At 37.6% G+C, this 12,552-nt stretch overlaps 1 protein-coding gene across 3 annotated transcripts in view; it reads left to right on the plus strand.

The window, feature by feature from the left end:
• The window catches only part of ENTREP1 (endosomal transmembrane epsin interactor 1), a 136,402-nt gene that overhangs the window by 23,796 nt on the left and 100,054 nt on the right, over positions 1-12,552 (plus strand). The gene's annotated exons all lie outside the window — the stretch shown is intronic.

Here is a 12,552-nt window from a genome sequence, read left to right on the forward strand (position 1 = left end):
TCTGCTGATGCTGCCCAGGGTGGAAAAGTAGAGGAGAGTGGTAGGCCCGGGGAGGGGAGCCTGCTTTTGTGGCGCACCATAGCTTTTAGGGCTCTTCCTTCCCTTCTTCCACCAAGGTTTCCTCCTAAACACTACTCCTGCCGCAGCTGAGGACAGAGCCGCCAGTTGCACAGGGCACTTGGCGAGAGTTTGAAACATTCCTCCAGCCTCTTCCAGATAGTCCCCTTGCTCAGGCTCTTACCTCAGTCCTTGGATCAGAAGTCTTTTTTGCTCACACTTTCATGCCCTGACCTGGGTTGAATATACTCCAGCCACACCAGGCACACACCTGCAGGCAGTGATAGTATCACAGAATCTAGAGGTTTAGAAGAGAATTAGGGAAAAAAGGTGGGGAAGCCTCAGGCTCAGAACATTCCAGGGAGTAGGGCTCAGACTGCTGGCATTATGCTCATGGAAATTTCCTTTACAAAACACTTGTTAAGTAGCAAGGTCTTTTCAGTGTCTTCTTAAGCCTGCTAAAATTCAACTTATCCTATATTCTAGACATCTCCCTGTCCATTTCTCTCTTTTTGTTTCCCCCATCCCTCCTTTCTTAATCTAAATGATCTTAGAATTCCCAGAGTCTCACTTCCTCTTTCAGTATAACCAGTCCTCCTTGGGAATTCAACCAGGCACTGTTTTCTCTTGTTCAAGTGTTATCTCAAATGTCACCTCCTCAAGGAAGCCTACCCTACAAAGCTGGGTTAGATGACCTCACCGCCATCCTCATGGGCTCCCAGGGTAGCTCAGGCTTCCCTCTACCAACTCTTTTGTCACATTTTTGAAATTTCTGGTTATTTCTCTTTGAATGGTCTTTTTCCTCCTCTAGGTTCTTAAGCTCTGTGAGGGAAGGAATGGTTTCTTTTTTTTTCTTTTTCCATTTCACTTTCTGTACCAGGCACATGGGGCGTATTCAATAAATACGTGTTGGATTCATAACAGGAAAAGGTACATTAATTCACTTTCTTCCCTTTAAACTTTCTAGCGGTAGAGCTGGAGAACTTGATAAGGAAGCGACACTCCGGACATATTTTGCCTACAACACTTGGCCCCAGTGATGGGGCTATTGTGTTATTGTGAGATCGTATTAAAGCTGCAGTCTTCAACACTTGAGAAATCAAGTTTCTGGGAACAAGGAGTGGGTCATTCTTAAATGGCAAACACTCATTCTGAGTATCCCTCGGGTTGGGAAGTGGCAGATGTGTGGCAAGGAAAGGATCTAAGCAGGCTGGTCTTGAGTCAGGGGAGAAAAGCCTTAGCCATTCTTGCCTAGATGTTGAAAGCTGAGATTCACAGATGCACGTTCCTGGATAAAATGATTCGTGGGTGGTTTTCCTTGCTTATCAAAGTAGATTTGCATATAGTTTAATATAAAATATTTTATGAAAACCTATTACAAACCACCCCATCCTCTTTCTCCAGTCCTGTTCTCTGAAGGAATCACTTTCAAACTCATCCTGCTGTTTAAAATTTTTTTAATCACACCATTTTTAAATAGCGTGCTTATACTGCTATTTCTCATTTTGACTATTTTGGACATTATCTGGTGACTTCTTACTGTTATTGAGTATTTATTCCTCTTAATCTTATCTTTATATAAATCCCATCTAACTGTCTTCTTAGTACAGTTATTTTTATCAGTGAGGATAAGATCAAGTTGCTTAAAACCAAAAACTCAATTCTGTTTAAAAATTGTTATTCTTTCTTCTCTCTTGAGTGGAAGCAGCTGGGAAGTTGGCCCTCCAGGGCTGGTGTGGTGGGTCCATTGGACATGCAGAACAAGGCTCCTTTCTTTCTCCTCCACCATTCTTCCTAGCATTGGCTTCCGTCTTCAGTCATCGCTGGAGATCCGGCCATTTATGCCTGAATTTTCCAGGCAGGAAGGAGGGAGTGGCCGTCTTAGCCAGGATACACTGGATTGTGCTGCAGTAAGGAATAACCCCCAAATCTCCGTGGCTAACAGCAAGGTTTGTTTCTCCCACACATGACATTTCTATCACTGGTTAGCTCATGCTCTGCTTCTTCTGGCTTTTGTCTGGACCAGGATGGCGCAGTAACCTCTAACTGGGAAATCGTAGGTCATCATAGCAGAAGGCCAAAGTTAGGTAAACCACGAGCTAGCTTTTGTTGCTTCTTGGAAGTGACTCTTGTCATTGCTACTCATATTTTATTGTGCAAAATGAGTCACATGGCCAAGTTTGAATCAAAGTGTCAGGGAACGGCAATCCTCTCCCAGTGGGGAAGCAGTGAGTATTTGTGATACCATCTGAAGAAGGAGGAAAGGGAAAGGCAGCTCATTTCTCAGTAAATTCAGCCCCAATATAGAGCCTTCTCAGCCATCCCACCCAAGATACCCACTTAAATCTCGTAGTGGAACTTGGTCTCCTTAACCGATGGGAGGCTAGGTCATGTCGTTGTAAAGCTTGAATCATTCTACCTAAATAAAAGTTGGAGTTCAAGTACTGGCAGATGAAGAAAATGAATAGTTGGGTAGGCAACTAATGATCTCCGCCAAAACTATATCGCAGTTTTCAATAAAAATCAGTGTTTACATTATTATAACCATAGAAATTTTGATTTTCAAGCCAAATGGAATCCATATTGCTTATCCTTTATCTTTGATCATTTATTTATTTTTGGAGTTAATAGTGACATCACTTTTTCATTTGCTTGGGTTTTTGTGTTCTTCCTGAAAAAAGCATTCTTCCATATGAATTAAAAACATTTTTCTTCCTAAAAATCAGTCATTTTTCCAAATGCTCAAGGACCCGCTAGGCTTCATTCTTTCTCCTGAGACCTTGCTCCCACAGTCCTCTGCCATCTGCCCAGGCTGCGCTGCTCATTTTCTAACCTTGGTGCAGAGTTATCATCTGGACTTTGCTGTGGTGCTCTCCCACGTTAATTGTCCCATGTCTTGTTCTCTTATTCATTTCTGGTTTACTTATTCATTTTTAGTTGACTTTTGTAGCAACATGTTCTCTAGTGATGTCCTAAGAAAGAGCACAAGGCAGAGAGATTTTTAAAGGTTTCACATATCTAAAAATGGTTTTGTTCTGTCTTTACACTTCAATTTGAATGTAATTGGGTATAGAATCAAAGTTGAAAATAAAGCACCTGGTAATGTTAGTAGGCCAATGCCATTCTGTTTCTTTGTACATGAGCAGTTTATTTTTAAATTTTAATCTTGGAAAGCTCTTGAGCACTTTTTTTTATTCCTGATGCTTTGACATTTCCCAGTGCACATTGGTGTGGATTTTTTCGCTCCTTGCCCTGGGCATGCGGTTGATCTTTCAATCTGGAGACCATGGTCCTTCAGTTTTAAAACTTTTTAAAAAAGATTCTTTGTAAATTTCCTTTCTTTTTCCTTCATTCTCTTTTCCTGACCTCCTATTCGTAAAATTTTGGCCCTCCTAAATTCATTCTCTAATTTGTCTTTTATTTTTCTTTTACTATCTGTATCTCTTGTCTTTGTGCTTTCTGTGGGATATCTCACCCTTGTCTTCTACATTTTCTAGTAAAATTTTTGTTTGTTATTTTATTTTTAATTTACAAAAGCTCTTTCTTTAAAATTTTTTTTTATTGGAGAAGTTAAGGGTTTACAAAACAGTCGTGCATAAAATACAGGATCCCCATATATCACCCTATTATTAACACCTTGGATTGGTGTGGAACATTTGTTAAAATTGGTGAAAGCACTTTTTTATAATTGTACTATTAACCATGGTCCATGATTTAACTTAGGGTTCACTGTTTATGTAGTTCCACGGATTTTTAAAAATTTTTGTTCCATAACCATATTTCCCCTCTTAACCAAATTCAGATATATATTTCAATGCTGTTAATTATATTCACAATGTTGTGTTGCCATCACCACCATCCACAACCAAAGCATTTCCATTGTTCCAAATAGGAAACCTCAACATTTTAAGCCTTATATCCCATTCCCTATCCCCACCCCATTCCCTGGTAACCTATATTCTAGGTTCTGACTCTGTAGAGTTTGTCTATTCTATATATTTCATATCCGTGAGAGCATATGTTCTGGTTTGAAAGAATGTATGTCCCCTAGAAAAGCCATGTTTTAATCTAAATCCCATTTCATAAAGGCCGAATAAATGTTTGAATCTGTAATCAGATCATCTCCCTGGAGATGTGATTTAATCAAGAGTGGTTGTTAAGCTGGATTAGGGGACGACATGTCTCCACCCATTTGGGTGGATCTTGATAAGTTTCTGGAGTCCTATAAAAGAGGAAACATTTTGGAGAATGAATGAGATTTGGAGAGAGCAGAGAATGCTGCAGCACCATGAAACAGAGAGTCCATGAGCCACCGACCTTTGAAAATGAAGAAGGAAAACACCTCCCGGGGAGCTTCTTCATGAACCTGGAAACCAGGAGAGAAGAAGCTAGCAGGTGAAGCCATGTTTGCCATGTGTCCTTCCAGATGAGAGAGGAACCCTGACCATGTTCACCATGTGCCTTTCCAGATGAGAGAGAAACTCTGACTGTGCTCGCCATGTGCCCTTCCACTTGAGAGAGAAACCCTGAACTTCATCAGCCTTCTTGAACCAAGGTATCTTTCCCTGGATGCCTTAGACTGGACATTTCTATAGACGTGTTTTAATTGGGACATTTTCTTGACCTTAGAACTGTAAACTAGCAACTTATTAAATTCTCCTTTTTAAAAGCCATTCTGTTTCTGGTATATTGCATTCAGCAGCTAGCAAACTAGAACAGCATATAATATTTGTCCTTTTGTGTCTGTATCATTTCACTCAACATAATGTCTTTAAGGTTCATCCATGTTGCAGCATGAATCAGGACTTCATTCCTTCTTATGGCTGAATAATATTCCATTACATGTATAGACCATATTTTGTTTATCCATCCATTAGCTGATGGACATTTGGGTTGTTTCTATTTCCAAAAACTTTCTTGTTCTTTTTTATCCTTTTAAAACAGAATTAAATCTTGTTCACTTTAATGGAAGCAATATAGCCCATTAACTCCATGAAAATATTAATAACAGTGATTTCTTTTTGTTTTGATCACTTCCTACTCCTGGTTTTGTTTCTGTTTCCTCTGGTTTCTCATTTCCTTTTGTCTCCTTGGTCTCTGGCTTCCTTGTTAGAGACTTTCCTAAAATGTTCGGTGATCCTTTGTGTCCATTCGGATTTGAGACTGAGTTCTGATGAGGGAAAAAATGGAAGCCATATCCTGGTGCAAAGACATTCTAAGGGAAAAAAAAATGAACAGAAATGCAAAATGATGGCAGGATTAACCCATGGGTCTGTTAGGCACTAGGTCTGGGAATAGACACGGGCTGTCAGAATTTTGTACTCAGGGGGGTAGTAGTAAAAATGATATATGTGTTTTTCACAGAATTCATCATTTTAAAATTCAGGTCAACCGTTAAAAAGAGAGCAAAGTGTGGATTCTTTTTTAAAACTTTTTTATTGTATAGTATAACATATATACAAAGCAAAAAATATAAAAAAGCAATAGTTTTCAAAGCACTCTTCAACAAAAAGTTACAGGACCAACCCCAGAGTTTGTCATGGGCTACCATATGATCCTCTCAGGTTTTTCCTTTTAGCTGCTCCAGAGTATAGGAGGCTAGAAGGCTTAATTTTTTTTTTTTATCATCATGATCAACCTTTTTTTCTTTCTTTTTTTTGTGAAAAATAACATATATACAAAAAAAAAGCAATAAATTTCAAAGCACAGCATCACAATTAGTTGTAGAACATATTTCAAAGTTTGACATGGGTTACAATTCCATAATTTTAGGTTTTTACTTTTAACTAAGATACTGGAGACTAAAAGAGATATCAGTTTAATGATTCAGCATTCATAATCATTTGTTAATCCTATCTTCTCTGTATAACTTCACCATCACCTTTGATCTTTCCATCCCTCTCTTTAGGGGTGTTTGGGATATGGCCATTCTAAGTTTTTCATGTTGGAAGGGACTGTCACTAATATGTGATGGAACATATGTGATGTTCTGGAGAGGCTGGGCCCTCTAGGTTTCAGGATTTATCTGGTCCAGGGACCCAACTGGAGGTTATAGGTTTCTGGAAAGTTACCCTAGTACATGAAACCCTTGTGGAATCTTATATATTGCCCTAGGTGTTCTTTAGGATTGGCTGGAATGGTCCTGGTTGGGGTTTGGCAGGTTATGATAGGTAGCAAGGTCCACCTGAAGCTTGCATAAGAGCAACCTCCGAAGTAGCCTCTCGACTCTATTTAAGCTCTCTCTGCTGCTGATACTTTATTAGTTATACTTCTTTTCCCCCTTTTGGTCAGGATGGAATTGTTGATCCCACAGTGCCAGGGCAAAATGTGGATTCTTAAGGCATACAAAGCCTAAGTAAGATAGTTTAAAACTATCAGATTCTCACTGAGAGAGTTATTAAAGGATATGTTCCAGCAGGAAGTAAAATTAATCTAAAGTGGCAAACAAGATAAAATGTTGAGCATAGAAATTGGACAATATGTCAGTAAATATAATTAACTATGACTGTAAAAATTAGCAGACATTTTATTTCTTCTTTTTTCAAACGGCTTTACTAAAGTATAAGTGACACACTCTAAAATTTACACGTTGTGCCTATAGTTCAATGGGTTTTAGTGAATTCATACAGGTTATACAGTAATTCCAACAGTCCATGTTTAGAGCTCACGGTCACTCACAGAAGTTCCCTCATGCCCTTTCACAGTTCATCCTTGCTGTCACCCAGGGTCACAGACAAAAACTGACTTACTCTCTGTCTCTATAGTGTTACCTTTTCTAGAAATTTCATATAAAACGGAATCACACAATATATAGTCTTTTGTGTCTGGCTTCTTTCACTGACCATAATGTTTTTGAAGCTTATCCATGTTGTTGCTTATGTCATGCTTTCTTTTGCCATAAACAGACCTTTTTAAATGTACAATTTAAATTCCTTCATTGATTTTTTTTTCATTTTGGCTTTATTGAGAAATAATTCACATGCCATATAATTAATAATTCACTTATTTAAAGTGTGTAATTCAGTCGTTTTTAGTATATTCACAGAATTGTCATCCATAGTCATCCATCAATTTTGGAATATTTTCCTTACCTTAGAAAGAAACCTCATATGCCTTAGCCATATGCCCCCCATCACCCCTAGGCCCTGTTAATAACTAATCTACTATCTGTTTTATGGGTTTTCCTCTTCTGGACATTTCATATAAATGGAATCCATATTGTGGCATGTAATAATACTTCATTTATTTTATTGCTGAATAATATTCCATTGTATATGGATATACCACATGTTGTTTGTCCACTCATCAGCTAATGGACATTTGAGTTGTTTCCACTTTTTGACTAATATGGATAATGCTACTGTGAACATTCATGTATAAGTTTTGAATAGACATGCTTTCTGTTCTCTTGGTTATATACTTAAGAGTGGAATGCTCTATATGTTTGACCATTTGAAGACTGTCAAGTCTATTTTACAAAGTGGCTATACCTTTTTACATTCTCACCAACAGTTTATGGGGTTCCAATTTCCTCACATTCTTGCCAACACTTGTTATTATCTGTTTTTTTTTTATATAAATTTGGTTTGCATTTTCCTGATAGCTAATGCTGTTGAGCATTTTTTCATGTGCTTATTGGCCACTTGTGTATTTCCACTGGACCAATGTCTGTTCAGATCTTTTGCCCATTTTTCAACTGGGTTGTTTGTCTTTTTGTTGTTGAGTTGTAAGTGTTCTTTATGTGTTCTGGATGTTAGCTCCTTATTAGATAGATGATTTGCAAAAAAAATTCTCGCATTCTGTTCTAGTTTGCTAGCTGCTGAAATGCAATATACCAGAAACGGAATGGCTTTTCAAAAGGGGAATTTAATAAACTGCTAGTTTACAGTTCTAAGGCCGAGAAAATGTCCCAATTAAAACAAGTCTATAAAAATGTCCAATCAAAGGCATCCAGGGAAAGATACCTCGGTTCAAGAAGGCCGATGAAGTTCAGGGTTTCTCTCTCAAGTGAGAAGGCACATGGCAAACACAGTCAGGGTTTCTCTCTCAGCTGGACAGGCACATGGCGAGCACGGCGTCATCTGCTAGCTTCTTCTCCTGGCTTCCTGTTTTATGAAGCTCCCTGGGAGGTGTTTTTCTTTTTCATCTCCAAAGGTCACTGGTTGGTGGACTCTCTGCTTCGTGGTGCCGCAGCATTTTCTGCTTTCTCTGAATCTCTCAGCTTTCTCTCTAGTCGTTCTTTTTTATAGGATTCCAGTAAAGTAATCAAGACCCACTCAAATGGATGGAGACACGTCTCCACCTAATCCAGTTTAACAACCCCTCTTGATTGAGCCACATCTCCAGGGAGATGATCTAATTACAGATTCAAACATAGAATACTGAATAGGGATTAGAAGAAACAGCTGCCTTTACAAAATGGGATTAGGATTAAAGCATGGCTTTTCTAGGGTACAGGCATCCTTTCAAACCAGCACACATTCCTTGGGTTACCTTTTCACTTTTTTGATGGTGGCCTTTGAGGCTCAAAAGTTTTAAATTTTGTTGATGTCCAGTTTATATATTTTTTCTTTGTTACTTTTGGTTTTGGTGTCCTCTGTTTAAAATTTTTCTTTTAATAGTTATTCTAAGGATTATACTTCCTTTTTAATTTATACTAATCTACTTTAGATTAATATTGTCCTAATTCTGTTAAAATATTGCCACTTTGCTCTGTTAAACCTCTATCCTTCCCCCCTGTACTATTATTGTCATATATATTATATTCATATATGTTATGAACCATAAAATACAGCTATTTTTTTTTGTTGTTGGAAGTAAAGGTAAACTTAAATTCAGGTCAAGGATAATGTAAAGGGATGGGAAGTTGGGTAAGAGAGTTGTCTGGGTGTAAAGCATGTAAAGTTTTCAAGTCCTGGAGTAGCATAAAAGTAGTGAATAACTTTTCACAGTCACAGGAGAAAAAGGAGGGTATTAAAAGTAGTAGGAAAAGTATAGCAATATAAGTGTAGCGTACAAACCAGTAGATGGAGAAAGAAAAGAAAAATATAGAAAATTTTATCAGTACATCTGCCTGGAAATGAGAGAAAAAAAGAAAGGTGATGCTAAAGAGAAAATATACAATATTACAGTAGACATAAGTAAAATGCACCAGTAATTTCAATAAATTTAAATATATTAAATTTACCTATTAAAAGACAAAAAACCAGATTGGGTCCTCACAGTATCTCTGTGCTTACAACAGATACATCTAAAGTAAAACCACACTTGAAAAATTGAAAATAGAGGATGGAGAATATATAGCAAACAAATACTAGACAAAAGAAAATTCTTATAGCAGAATTTTTTTTTAAAAAAAGCATTAATAGAAATAAAGAGGTACATTCTACCTAACAATTTAACAGCAAAATATGCAACTAACAGAATTATAAGAAGACATGAACAAACCCACAAACAAAATGAAAGATTTTAACATAACCTTTATAGAGAGATATTTTTAAAACAATAAAAGGTAATGATTTAAAAGATTTAATAATAAAATTAACAAACAACTTCGATTTAAGCATGGTTTTGAGATTGCATAGAATATTTATAAAAGATTGACTGCATACTATTTCCAGAGAATCTGAACACATTTCTAAGAACTAATATTGCTTAGGAAAGATTCTGCTAATCACAATGAAATTAAATTAGAAAGTAATTTAAAATCACACAGGCATTGTAAATTTTAAAAATGATCACTTGAATAATTTATGAGCTTAAGAGGAAATCACGGTAATTATGAAAATAGTGGATAACAATTTATTACCTCTAGAGTAGCATATGTGGTCAAATTTATTGTTATTTAAAAAAAATTAAGGCTGAAAAATGAATTAAGCACTCAATAAAAAAAGAAGAAAGTAAACCTAAAATAAGCAAATGAAAGAAAATAATAAGGAATAAATATAAATTAATAAAATAGAAAACTACAGAGAGGATCAATAATAGCAAAATTTGGTACTTTGACAAAAAATCTGAAACAACGTGCTAGCTTGATTAATCAAGAAAAAAAGGAAAAGGCATAAATGTGAACTATTAAGAACAAAAAAGTAGAAATAATTACTTATACAGTTGAGAGTTTAAAAATAAAAAGAGAATGCTACAAATAACTTTATGCCAATAAATTTGAAAACTGATGTGATACAGACTGCCAGTTGTCCAATTCCATTCTTCTCTTCTTCAGTAATGGAACCTCTAATTTTTAGTTGAATACATGGCTGCCTGGAATAAAAATATTTACTATCATTTTTTTGAGAAGGAGTTACTCGATGGCTATGTTTTGATCAATGAAATAGAGCAGATATTGTGGGGCAACTTCTAGGAAACTCTCTAAAAGTTCATCAGATACCTACTCTTTGCTCCCTTTTCATTCCTTCCTCTCATCAGCCAGCTAAAATGTGGATACAATGTCTGAATCTGAAGCAGCCATGTCCAACCATCAAGTGGGAGTCATATTCAGATGACAGCACAGCAGTCAGAGAAAACAAACCTACATCTCTGATAACTTAGTGAAACTATCTACCAATCCTGTATTGGCTGGCTCTGGAATTCTTCTACCTGGGGCAGAAATAAATGTATAACTCATTGAGCCAATGTTATTTTGGGTTTTCTGTTTGTCACAGCCATCAGGAATATTGGAGATGTAACAAAGAATGGTCAGTTATTGATTCCAGGATTTTTTTTTAAAGCTTCTGACACCATACTGCAAAGTATCTTAGTGTGTGATTGGCAATCCTTTGTATTCATCTGTGTTAGTCAAAGTTCCCCAGAGAAATAGAACCAACAGAAGATTAGGTAGGTAGGTAGGTAGGTAGGTAGGTAGGTAGGTAGGTAGGTAGGTAGGTAGGTAGGTAGGTAGATAGATAGATAGATAGATAGATAGATAGATAGATAGATAGATAGATAGATAGATAGATAGATAGATAGACAGACAGACAGACAGATAGATGGATGATGGATGGATGGATGGATAGAGATAGACAAATATTATAGGAATTGGCTCACAAGATTGTGGGAATTGGCAAGTCTGAATTCTGGAGGGCAGACTGCAATCCAGAAACTGATGAAGATGAGGTTGTGTTCCCAGCAGAAGCTGACAGGCTGACGGAGAGGCACAAAGTTGTTATTTGTAGTGTCCAAACAGTTATAGTAGTAACATCAAAGATCACTGATCGTAGATCATCATAGTAGATATAATAACAATGAAAAAGTTTGAAATATTACAAGAATTGCCAAAATGTGACACAGAGCCCTGAAGTGAGCACATGCTGTTGGAAAGATGGTGCTGATAGATTTGTTCAACGCAGAGGTTGCCACAAACATTCAATTTGTGAAATACACAGTCTCTGCGAATCACAGTGAAGTACAGTAAAACAAGGTATGCCTACGCTCTGAAACTTCTCTGGTGAACTAAGTGAAAGGGAGTGGGGATGGGAGAATACTGTTTTGTTCTTTATGATTGTTGAATCCAGAGTGTTGAGCACATGGGGTTTCACTGTTAAATTTTCTCTAGTCCATAGTACATTTGAAAAATTTTATTTACAAAACATTTTTTTTAAAGATTATAATGTAAAACAAAGTTCTAAGAGATATCTATTTGTGGTGATCATTGCTGCTTGAGGTAGGCTCTGAAATGTCTGTGAATGAAAGGACATGATGTCTGAGGTTTGCTTTAAAGTACTCCAGTGGGAGAGGGAGTAGAGTGAATGGATGAAACAAGACTGACCACTTTGGAAATGAGTGAAGCTGGGTGATGGGTTTATGGGACTGATTACACTATTGTCTCTTCTTTCATGGAAGTTGGAAGTTTTCCATAATAAAAACATTTTTAAAAAGGTATGTCTAGTTCTTTAAAATGACCCTAGGGAGAGACCAATGGAGAGGGAAATACTAAGCGTGTATGTGAAAATGGTAGAACATTGCTTGCTCTCTAAAAACTATGGCAACCCTTCCCGCTTCCTACTGACCCATCATTTACTTAAGCAGATTTGCTGGTTTTCTCCCCTCATCCACTTGCCTCCTGCTAAGCCCCTGTGCTTCTGACTCAGGGGCTGATATACCTCACAGAGCCCTTCCCAGGCAGTGTTGTGGAGAAGGGAGAGTATCTCTTCCATACTTCTCAGCATTTCTCTCTTTGCCTCTCAGGAGTTCCCTGTTCCAAAGCCTATCCTCTAGGAGAGCGTGCTGTGTTCCTGCCATCTTTTTCTCTTCTCTCCAGCCATAACCTCTGAGAAACGCTCCTTAAGAGAGGGATGAGCAAACTGAGGTCCGGAGGAAGCAGGCGGAGGGTACGCTGTGGCCGGGGGAGGCGGCGGTAGCAGGAAGAGGCAGGCCAGTGTGAGTGAGCCCACTCCCTGACTCCACACATGTCCACAGGACCCTAGCTCTTCCCACGGTGCTGACGACTCTGGCTGATGCGTGGGTTTGCAGGTTGTCCCTTGAGCTACCCAGAAGGCT

The sequence above is a fragment of the Tamandua tetradactyla genome, chromosome 2 (genome assembly GCF_023851605.1).
Source record: "Tamandua tetradactyla isolate mTamTet1 chromosome 2, mTamTet1.pri, whole genome shotgun sequence".
Classification (NCBI taxonomy): domain Eukaryota; kingdom Metazoa; phylum Chordata; class Mammalia; order Pilosa; family Myrmecophagidae; genus Tamandua; species Tamandua tetradactyla.